The following is a 12,743-nucleotide window of genomic DNA, read 5'->3' on the forward strand; positions in this document are numbered from 1 at the left end:
TCCTCCCCCCCATGTCATCTTTAGCGCTGGTGGAGGAAAGACATATGACAAGCCTCCTCTGGGGGGCTCGCAAATCATAATCTGTGTCGTAATGGAGTTCACCTCAGCTTGACGAATGGAATAAAAAAATGTACTATTTTAATAATTTTTCGAATTAAATGTCTTTAAGAACGGGACCAGGGCAGTGGAATTGATTAACTCTCATAGCAGTGGTTTCCCAGAGAACTCCAGCGGCTACGTTTGGACTCTGGAGACCCAGCCGCTCCGCGCCAATGAGCCACAGAGCCTTTGGAGGATCTCGCTGTCCTATCCCAGCTCCCCGCGGGGCTGCGACAGGCATATATAGGGGAGTGTACATGTACTGCCTTACATGCAGTGACTTTGGGTTTTCATTCGAAGCACGGTCTCTGGCAAATGTTTTCCTACCAAAGTGAGTAAGAAACAGTGATGTCTGTATTGTTACTGGGGAAATCACCCTGACCCCTACATGGCCTCTCCAACCAACCATAATCGCCTTGTTCTAATTGTAGAATTAAATCCATCATCCATAGAGTTTGACATGTTGGGAAATCAATGTTTTCCCATGGTATAATGGGCTGCATTGATCCAATCCTGCCTGCAAGGCTGTATTACTATTATTTGTGTGCTGTGCCTATTTACAGATACACGCACGCACGCACACACAATAAACTTGTAAGCGGTTCTCCCCAGACCCAGGAGAGAGCAGAGAGAGTGCCCTACTAAGATTACAGTAACCCAATATGACAGAGAGACAGGACTCTACTTCAGGTTGACATGATGGCTGCCATGGGGGGAATGTCTGAATGAAAGGCAATTAATGATTTACCAGCCCCATGAGAGAGAGAGAGAGAGAGAGAGAGAGGAGAGAGAGAGAGAGAGAGAGAGAGAGAGAAATCAGGAGCAGCCCCTAGAATCCTAAATGAGTTTGGGGTCTGTGGCATCAACATGGCAACTTGTTAGTATATGGCTGAACTTACCTTGGAACCTACCTTGTGAACTTGCTCTTCGGATGGACTTAAGAGAACATACTTTAGAAGTTCTAGAAGTGTTCCTGCACAGTCAGTAGCATAGCCAGTAGCTACATCCTTGGATACCTAATAGAAATACAAAGAAAACAAATATGCAACTGTCATCCCCTTCACTGATTAAGTTGCCAAGATAAACACATGATGCCAGAAAGTGTGTCTGCATTCAATCAGAGAAAACCTCTTTACATTTTCAAGTACAGTTTTAAAGATATTATTGCTGACAAGCATTGACATTCAGTTGTCAAATAAAGTGCCTTGACTCTGAACAGGAGATAATACATTTGTTTACTGAGGAAAACTGCAATTAACAGACAAAAGCCAAGTCATAGATAATTACATTTACATTTACGTCATTTAGCAGACGCTCTTATCCAGAGCGACTTACAAATTGGTGTATTCACCTTATGATATCCAGTGGAACAACCACTTTACAATAGTACATCTATATCTTTTTGGGGGGGAGGGTAGGGGGGGGGGGGGGTTAGAAGGATTACTTAATCCTATCCCAGGTATTCCTTAAAGAGGTGGGGTTTCAGGTGTCTCCGGAAGGTGGTGATTGACTCCGCTGTCCTAGCGTTGTGAGGGAGCTTGTTCCACCATTGGGGTGCCAGAGCAGCAAACAGTTTTGACTGGGCTGAGCCGGAACTGTGCTTCCGCAGAGGTAGGGAGGCGAGCAGGCCAGAGGTGGATGAACGCAGTGCCCTTCTTTGGGTGTAGGCACTGATCAGAGCCTGAAGGTACGGAGGTGCCGTTCCCCTCACAGCTCCGTAGGCAAGCACCATGGTCTTGTAGCAGATGCGAACTTCAACTGGAAGCCAGTGGAGTGTGCAGAGGAGCGTGGTGACGTGAGAGAACTTGGGAAGGTTGAACACCAGACGGGCTGCGGAGTTCTGGATGAGTTGTAGGGGTTTGATGGCACAGGCAGGGAGCCCCGCCAACAGCGAGTTGCAGTAATCCAGACGGGAGATGACAAGTGCCTGGATTAGGACCTGCGCCGCTTCCTGTGTGAGGCAGGGTCGTACTCTGCGAATGTTGTAGAGCATGAACCTACAGGATCGGGTCACCGCCTAGATGTTAGCGGAGAACGACATGGTGTTGCCCAGGGTCACGGTAAGGCTCTTAGCACTCTGGGAGGAGGACACAATGGAGTTGTCAACGGTGATGGCGAGATCATGGAACGGGCAGTCCTTCCCCGGGAGGAAGAGCAGCTCCATCTTGCCGAGGTTCAGCTTGAGGTGGTGATCCGTCATCCACACTGATATGTCTGCCAGACATGCAGAGATGCGATTCACCACCTGGTTATCAGAAGGGGGAAAGGAGAAGATTAATTGTGTGTCGTCTGCGTAGCAATGATACGAGAGACCATGTGAGGATATGACAGAGCCAAGTGACTTGGTGTATAGCGAGAATAGGAGAGGGCCTAGAACTGAGCCCTGGGGGACACCAGTGGTGAGAGCACGTGGTGCGGAGATGGATTCTTGCCATGCCACCTGGTAGGAGCGACCTGTCAGGTAGGACGCAATCCAAGAGTGAGCCGCGCCGGAGATACCCAACTCGGAGAGGGTGGAGAGGAGGATCTGATGGTTCACAGTATCAAAGGCAGCAGATAGGTCTAGAAGGATGAGAGCAGAGGAGAGAGAGTTAGCTTTAGCAGTGCGCAGAGCCTCCGTGACACAGAGAAGAGCAGTCTCAGTTTAATGATATATTTGTCATATCTTGGTTTGTACTAAAATCCACACCGAAAATTATCATTATTCACAGTCTTGTTTGGAATTTGTGTTGAACAAAGTACAATTTCACCTTGCATTCTAAATCAGTCACACCAAATAGAGAATGCTTCTCTACTCTTATCCTAGAGCACTATCTGGACCTCATCACACTAACCTAATCTAATATTACGCCACCGCTGAGAAAAGGATCTACCGCCCACACCCATCATTAGCACACCATTACCATTAGCTACAGAATGTATGTAATAACTGTTTTATTACATTTTAATAGACACATTATGATCATTATCATCTTACAAAGGCACTTGCCCTCTACTGTGTTAATCATTAGATGTAATCTAATGAATTTGCTGACATTTTAATCACACCTGTCTATCAGTTTGATAAAGTCATGCTACAGTAGGGTTACATGGGTTACATTAACCAATACTTCTCAGGAAATCGCGGTTACCTCATCCTGACCGCCAGCTGTGCATTCCATACACAATTACACAGTAATAATTGGTTTGACTCAATATAGGGGTCTAGTCCTTTATCTCTCACCCCTAGGCAAAAGATACAGACGGCAGAAAATTACTAAGAACCCGTTCTACAATGCCGTATTATTATTTTGTTAACACTCCAACTGTGGAATTACCCCGCACATGGTAGATTACATCCTAACCTAAGATAGATTGTCAGAGGCCTGTGTGTGTGTGTGTGTGTGTGTGTGTGTGTGTGTGTGTGTGTGTGTGTGTGTGTGTGTGTGTGTGTGTGTGTGTGTGTGCGTGCGTGCGTGCGTGCGTGCGTGCGTGTGTGTGTGCGTGTGTGTGGAACAGTGGGGAAATGCGGTTGTCTGTTCCAATGACTGCTGACATGCCTCTCACTCTCTCACATGCACATACACACACACACAGACACACAGAAACACACACACACACATTCCATTTCCCCGGGACAGCTGACCTTCCTCTGTCTGGAATAATTTACCATAAGACTCTCACAACCCTATTTGTCTTACAATCCTATCTGTTCACAGCACTGCCATGTATTACTACTGCTAGTCTCCCCTGTCTCTCACACACACACACTCAGCATAAATAAACCCTTTGTCCTCAACTTGCTAGATAAATGCAGACACATTAAGACAAATGAATGACCATGGCCTTTGTAACTCGCCATAGTAGCTATTGAATAGATCTCCCAGTTCGCTGGTTAGAAGTTTGGAGGTATAAATAGGGAGACCACATACACTAAGGGGTCATATTCGGGGAGGGAGGACAATGAATTCTTCAAAGTCAAAGAAAGGCTTGAAGTTGGAAATTATTTTGTCCTTTCAAGTTCTAGTTGTAAACTAATGTCTTCCTATGTATCAGTGAAACAACATGAGAACGAGAGAGAAGAGAAATCTGCTGTCATGATCACAAATCCCTCCCCTGGCTTTCCCAAGACATGAGCCTGGAGGAGCAGCATGCACTGTATTCTCTATCCTTCTCTCTCCTTCCCTGTCTTTCCCTTTCCTTTCCTCTCCAAGCTACGTGCCCAAGCAACCAGTAAGGATACGTGCTCAGCTCAAGCATCAGCACCGATATTTTACAAAAGCCCCACTCCCTATAACCCTACCACCCTCTTCTGGAAGGCCTTGTGAGACAAGGATGAGACTCAAAACCCCACAGTCCAGCTGAGGGACAATTATTCCACATCCCTCTGTCGCTCTCTCTCCACCCCCCCCTCTCTTTTCATCTCTGCCTCTCTCTCTCCCTATCTCTCCTTTGACATCACAACACCTCAACACCAGCCCTTTTATAACAACCCCCACCTCCACTCCCTCTACTCTCCATTCCTTATATAACACCTTTGAGACATTTGATGAGGAAAGAGGAAGTGAGGTGTTCTCAGTCCACACCCCTCCATTTCTCTGTCATTCTCTCTCCTCCCAGCTCAACACCATACATTTCATAATGAGCCCCTTACTCATTTTGAAGCACAGCATGAGGTGAGGTATCCTTGGTCCACACTAGGCTCTTCTTCACATTCCTCATGTCCCTTTTAAAACAATCCCTCTTCACCCTCTAACTAAAGTCCTTACGAGACACAGTATGAGGCAATGTATCGTCAGTGTGCACACAGCTCTTCTCCACATCTCTCGCTCTCTCTCTCTCTGCTATAGTTCATCCTAACACCATCCATTTTAAAACAACCCCCTCCACCACCACCCTCTCTACACACGATAAACAAATGATTATATATAGTGCCAAATAAGGGTTATTTGGCTTGTAACCATAGCAGTACCTTTTTTTGAAGGTTCAGTAAAGAACCATGCTCACAGGTTCTAAATGGAACCTGTACAGTGCTATAAAAAAACCTTTCCCCTCCTGTACTCCCTGTTCACTCATGACTGCATGGCCAGGCACGATTCCAACACCATCATTAAGTTTGCTGAGGACACAACAGTGGTAGGCCTGATTACCGACAACGATGAGACAGCCTATAGGGAGGAGGTCAGAGACCTGACCGTGTGGTGCAAGGATAACCACCTCTCTCTCAACGTGATCAAGACAAAGGAGATAATTGTGGACAAAAGGAAAAGGAGGACCGAGCATGCCCCTATTTTCATCAACGGGGCTGAAGTGGAGCAGGTTGAGAGCTTGAAGTTCCTTGGCATCCAGATCACCAACAAACTGGAATGGTCCACGCACACCAAGACAGTCGTGAAGAGGGCATGACAAAACCTATCCCCCTCAGGAGACTGAAAAGATTTGGCATGGGTCCTCAGATCCAAAAAAGGTTTTACAACTGCACCATCGAGAGCATCCAGACAGGTTGCATCACTGCCTGGTATGGCAACTGCTCGGCCTCCGACCGCAAGGCAGTACAGATTGTAGTGAGTACGGCCCAGTACATCACTGGGGCCAAGATTCCTGCCATCCAGGACCTCTATACCAGGCGGTGTCAGAGGAAGACCCTAAAAATTGTCAAAGACTCCAGCCACCCTAGTCATAGACTGTTCTAAATGCTACCACACGGCAAGCAGTACCAGAGCGCCAAGTCTAGGTCCAAGAGGCTTCTAAACAGCTTCTACCCCCAAGCCATAAGACTCCTGAACAGCTAATCAAATGGCTACCCAGACTATTTGCATTGCCCCCCTTCTGGAACGCTGCTTCCACTCTCTGTTATTGTCACTTTAATAACTCTACCTACAGTTGAAGTCGGAAGTTTGCATACACTTAGGTTGGAGTCATTAAAACTAATTTTTCAACCACTCCACAAATTTCTTATTAACAAACAATAGTTTTGGCAAGTCGGTTAGGACATCTTGTGCGTGACACAAGCAATTTTCCAACAATTGTTTACAGACAGATTATTTCACTTATAATTCACTGTATCACAATTTAACTTTTGAAGCTTTAGAAGCTTCTGATTGACATCATTTGAGTCAATTGGAGGTGTACCTGTGGATGTATTTCAAGGCCTACCTTCAAAAGCAGTGCCTCTTCACTTGTCATCATGGGAAAATCAAAAGAAATCAGCCAAGACCTCAGAAAATAAAATGTAGACCTCCACAATTTTGGTTCATCATTGGGAGCAATTTCCAAATGCCTGAAGGTACCATGTTCATCTGTACAAACAATAGTACCCAAGTATAAACACCATGGGACCACGCAGCCGTCATACTGCTCAGGAAAGAGACGCGTTTTGTCTCCTAGAGACGAAAGTACTTTGGTGCGAAAAGTGTAAATCAATCCCAGAACAACAGCAAAGGGCCTTGTGAAGATGCTGGAGGAAAAAGGTACAAAAGTATCTATATCCACAGTAAAACAAGTCCTATATCGACCTAACCTGAAAGGCAGCTCAGCAAGGAAGAAGCCACTGCTCCAAAACCGCCATAAAAAAGACAGACTTCGATTTGCAACTGCACATGGGAACACAAATTGCACTTTTTACAGAAATGTCCTCTGGTCTGATGAAGGATAACTAGAACTGTTTGGCCGTAATGACCATCTTTATGTTTGGAGGAAAAGGGGAGAGGCTTGCAAGCCGAAGAACACCATCCCAACCTTGAAGCACTTCACGAAATAGATGGCATCATGAGGAGGGGAAATTATGTGGATATATTGAAGCAACATCTCAAGACATCAGTCAGGAAGTTAAAGCTTGGTAGCAAATGGGTCTTCAAAATGGACAATGACCCCAAGCAAAGTTGTGGTAAAATGGCTTAAGGACAACAAAGTCAAGGTATTGGAGTGGCCATCACAAAGTACTGACCTCAATCCTATTGAACATTTTTGGGCAGAACTGAAAAAGTGTGTGCAAGCAAGGAGGCCTACAAACCTGACTCAGTTGTACAAGCTCTGTCAGGAAGAATGGGCCAAAATTCACCCAACTTATTGTGGGAAGCTGGTGGAAGGCTACCCAGAACATTTGACCCAGGTTAAACCATTTAAAGGCAATGCTACCAACTACTAATTGAGTGTATGTAAACTTCTGACCCACTGGGAATGTGATGAAAGAAATAAAAGCTGAAATAAATCATTCTCTCAACTATTATTCTGACATTTCACATTCTTAAAATAAAGTGGTGATCCTAACTGACCTATGACAGGGAATCTTTACTAGGATTAAATGTCAGGAATTGTGAAAAACTGAGTTAAAATGTGTTTGGCTAAGGTGTATGTAAACTTCCGACTTCAACTGTACATGTACATATTGCCTCATTTACCTCGACACTGGTGCCACCGCACATTGACTCTGTACCGGTACCCCCTGTATATAGCCCCGCTTTTGTTATTTCCTGCTGCTCTTTAATCATTTGTTATTCTTATCTCTTACTTTTTTTTAGGTATTTTCTTAAATCTGAATTGTTGGTTAAGGGCTTGTGTCACAAGCGGAATGAACAGTTTAAGGAGTGAGTCAAGCGCAGGAGACTGAGGTCCGTTGGAACAAACTTAATTTAATAAATCCACGGGCAAGATTCATATACAGCTGGGAGCATAACAGTGAGAAAAAATGACTAAAAGAAGCTCCGCTCAAAAGGCAGACGGGGCGCAGCCCGGCAACCCTAATGCCTATATAATAGAAGTAACACCACACGTAACAACGAACAATCCCGCACAAATCCTAGCTAAACACAGACAGACTAAATACCCCCCCACTAATGACAAACACAAAACAGGTGCAATCAAAAAACAGACATAACTAATAGACACTGAAACACAGATCGGTAGCAGCTAGTAGGCCGGTGACGACGACCGCCGAGCGCCGCTCGACCGAGGAGAGGCGCCACCTTCTGTGGATGTTGTGACAGCTTGTAAGTAAGCATTTCACTGTAAGGTTGTATTCGGCGCATATGACAAATACATTTTTATTTTATTTGGTATAGCACCCAAAAAGGGTTCTGCTATGGTTACAACCCTTTTTGAGGGTATATACTATGTAACACTTTTATTTGGTTCATTATCAACCCTTTATGGAGAATGGTTATATAAAGATCCATACAGAGTTTTTTATTCTGGTTTAATAGCTATATGATATTGTAAAGATTCCACAGCTTTTATTATTGTCAGAGCAGGTGTGCTAGCTCTGGATCAGCTGGGGGTACTTGAGAAGACAATAGAGAACTACTGACTTAGTCAACCATTCTCAAATGGCACAAGACCATATATGACTCTTTCACAAGTCACATCACTAGCCATAGTTACACTTTAAGTGAAATGACATAACATAACATATTAGTTAAACTGGTAGGACACTCCTACTCACGGTTGCACACAAATAGCTGTCAACAAACTACTCCCCAAAATATTCTAATTAGCCACCGCCCCTATATTTGAATTACCACTAAAAGAGGAAATAACCCTTGTTTAACTGCAAAGAACCATTGAAGGGCTTAAAGGGTGCTTTGGGTCAGTATGGTTCAACAAAAAAACATCACTCTTCCGTACCTATTATGAGACACAGGATGAAAAGGAAACAAGGTACCCTCAGTCCATGCCCCTCCATCCTTCGTCACCAACACCACCACCACCTTCACCTATATAGACCCCAAACCCCCTTTACCCCAGCCCCTCCAGGGAGGCACCATTTGATTGGGGGAAAGCTTCTTCTCAGGCAGCCTGGGTAAATTTTAATATTCCTGTCCCCAAGGTCCTCCTTTCATGTGCTCAGAGGAAATGCTTTAATCAAGAGAACATCAGCTCAGGCACTCTCCCGCTCTCTCTCTCTTCCCTCTACCCCCTTCGCTTGTCTTTTTTCCTTTCCTCTAGCTCTCTCATCTCCCCCCTCTCTCCCTGATGTGCCACCATAGAGAGTCCTCCCCCGGGACACTCGTAATGAGGTCATAAAAGGAAGAGACTGGAGGAATAAAAGACAACAACCTCATCATGTCTTTTTTTACACCTCATAAACCTGACTATGGAGGTTAATTGCATGGGAAAATAAACGGAAAAAGGAAGAAGAAAGAAAAGTATAAACATGCACAATTACTTTGACACCAATATGTATCATCAAGAGTTGCCTTCAAAAGATTTGTCAAACAGTCAGATGATTTACATTCTTACTATCAAATGCTGAAATGCGTCCTGTTTATAACATGCTAGCAAAGGCCCTATGGCTCTTACCACTCCCATTCACTCTTCTGCACTCAACCATGCTAAAGCATCACTGTATAGATGCAGCCAACTCTCCTCATCCCCATGCTACTTTCAACACACCCATAAGAGTTAGGTTGTAGTTTGGATGAACTATCCCTTTAAGATTTTGACAAAGGTTCTCAGAAAAAGTCACTCTTCAGAAAACAGAACGTTTCCCCCTGCTCCACTAGGAGGCTTTATTCCCAGCTCTGCTCCTAGTGGTGCCCTAATTACAGCTATGAAATATTAATCTAATAATGGTTCAGTTAGTGAGTGTTGAAGCTTTAAGGCTGTGATGTATCACTTCATATACTTTAATGGTCTAGCACCATCAATCATCATTAGTCTGTATCAACACAGAGTGTTTGACTAAAACTGTTATGACCATTTATAACGTGGTTGATTACTCTATCAGATGTACGGGTGATATGTTATGAGTCTGTGTGTGCGTGTATACGAGAGAGAGAGGAGAGAGAGACAGGGACAGAGAGGGACAGAGAGAGAGAGAGAGTGAGAGAGAGCGGAGTAGAATATCCTTCATCCTTCATTTATTCTTAAGGTCCTGCCCAGCAAATCATACTTCAGTAACTAACTTAATCTGCACCCTCAATTTACATTTGTATCATTCTTCTATCAAAACCTAAACTAATTTACGCAGTAGAGTTCAGTACTTACGGTTCCAATGCCCATGTCTGGACCTGTCCATGTCTATCTTAACAGAGGCTGTCTCAGATCTTCACCACTCATCTTCAAAAGGCCTGATTTCCTAATGAATCCTCCCCGCGCTCCTCACCTCTATCTCCGTCCGTTTCGAGGCTTTTCTTCAAGATCAATGTCACTGTTTGTGTGTGTGTGTGTGTGTGTGTGTGTGTGTGTGTGTGTGTGTGTGTGTGTGTGTGTGTGTGTGTGTGTGTGTGTGTGTGTGTGTGTGTGTGTGTGTGTGTATGTGACAACTTCCCTCTTTCCATGGACCACTTAACCAACTGTCTAAAATTCATGACCTTTATTCCCCCGGCCAATTAATCTTTCTGTCAGTCACTACAACGCAGCACTTTGAACAAACTAAACTGTGCATGAACAGTATGACCTCTGAAGAAATTATGGTTGTTTCACATGCAAAAGACACTTGGCGTTGAACCAGTGTTAGGTGTTGAGGAATAGTCCTGTAGCCCTGTGATGAAGCGATTCTGTCAGTTGTTGGGGAAACAGAGGAAGAGAGATGGAAAAAGAAAGTGTGTGTGAGAGAGAGAGAGAGCCTGGGCTAATTGGTTTAGTGAGTTAATTGGCTCGTCAGAGTGGCAGTGTCAGGAGGCAGGGGGCAGGGTGATTCATCACACCTGGAAGTAAATTACTCACCTGGTGTACATGGCCACCACAGCACCAACAAGCTCTCACAGTCTCATGTCAGAATTAGACGTTCATCCATATTTCTCAAACGTCAAATTTCAAAGTGTTTGTTTAATTCTCTGTATCGTTCCAATGTTAAGTTTAGGCATTAACTCTGACTTCTTAACGTAGTGTAAAGGCTCAGTCACCACCGCTGCCACTCAGAAAGTTAACTTTCTCAAAATCAAATCAAAATCACATTTTATTAGTCACATACACATGGTTAGGAGATGTTAATGCAAGTGTAGCGAAATGCTTGTGCTTCTAGTTCCAACAGTGCAGTAATATCTAACAAGTAATATCAAAAAATTACCAACAACTACCTACTACACAGAAATCTAACAAGTAATCTAACAATTCCCCACCAACTACCTAATACACACAAATCTAAAAGGGTGAATGAAAATATGTATATATAAATATATGGATGAGTGATGGCCGGGCGGCATAGGCAAGGTGCAATAGATTATATAAAATACAGTATATACATGTGATATGAGTAAAGTAAGATATGTAAACATTATTAAAGTAGCACTGTTTAAAGTGACTAGTGATCCATTAATTGAAGTGTCCAGTGATTGGGTCTCAGAGTAGTTATTTAACAGTCTGATGGCCTTGAGATAGACGCTGTTTTTCAATATCTTAGTCCCAGCTTTGATGCACCTGTACTGACCTCACCTTCTGGATGATAGTGGTGTGAACAGGCAGTGGCTCGGCTGGTTGTTGTCCTTGATGATCTTTTTGGCCTTCCTGTAACAACGAGTGTTGTAGGTGTCATGGAAGGCAGGTAGTTTGCCCCCGGTGATGCGTTGTGCAGACCGCACCACCCTCTGGAGAGCCTTGTGGTTGAGGGCGGTGCAGTTGCCGTACCAGGCTGTGATACAGACCGACAGGATGCTCTCGATTGTACATTGGTTAAAGTTAGTCAGGGTTTTGGGTGACAGGCCAAATTTCTTCAGCCTCCTGAGGTTGAAGAGGCACTGTTGCGCCTTCTTCACTACACTGTCTGTGTCACGTCTGCTCCAGCTCTTCCTTCCCCTGGCGCTTGAGGGCGCCAGGCTGCCCTGCATCACGCACTCCTGTCATCATTTACGCACACCTGCCTTCCCTCGTCACGCGCATCAGCAATATTGGACTCACCTGGACTCACTCATTCATCTGTTTATTTCCTCTCCTATATTTGTCAGTTCCCTGCTCTGTTCCCTGCTGATGCATTGATTGTTTTTTGTCTTTGTTTCTCGTTTGCTGACGCTGTTCCTGTCTCGTTCCATGTTCGTTCTACGTTGGGCTTTCCAGATGGGATAGGCCAGTGTGCATTGGGATTGCATCATCTGTGGACCTGTTGGAGTGGTATGCAAACTGAAGTGGGTCTAGGGTGGGCAGTAAGGTGGCGGTGATATGATCCTTGACTAGCCTCTCAAAGCACTTCATGATGACAGAAGTGAGTGCTACGGGGCGGTAGTCATTCAGTTCAGTTATCTTTGCCTTCTTGGGTGCAGGAACAATGGTTGCCATCTTGAAGCATGTAGGGACAACAGACTGGGATAGGGAGTGATTAAATATGTCTGTAAACACACCAGCCAGCTGGTCTGCGCCGGACACGGCTAGGGATGCTGTCTGGGCCAGCAGCCTTGCGAGGGTTAACATGTTTAAATGTTTTACTCACGTCAGCCACTGAGAAGGAGGGGGGGTGCAGACTTTGTTAGCGAGCCAAGACGGTGGCACTGTATTATCCTCAAAGCGGGCAAAGAAGGTGTTTAGTTTGTCTGGAAGCGTGACAGCGGTATCTGTGACGTAGCTGTTTTTGTATTTGTAGTCCATGATTTCCTGTAAACCCTGCCACATACGTCTCGTGTCTGAGCCGTTGAATTGCGACTACACCTTGTCCCTGTACCGGCATTTCGCTTGTTTGATTGCCTTGCGGAGGGAATAACAACACTGTTTATATTCAGATATATCTCCAGACCTCT

The sequence above is a fragment of the Salmo salar genome, chromosome 28, assembly GCF_965601325.2.
Source record: "Salmo salar chromosome 28, fSalSal1, whole genome shotgun sequence".
In the NCBI taxonomy this organism is placed as follows: domain Eukaryota; kingdom Metazoa; phylum Chordata; class Actinopteri; order Salmoniformes; family Salmonidae; genus Salmo; species Salmo salar.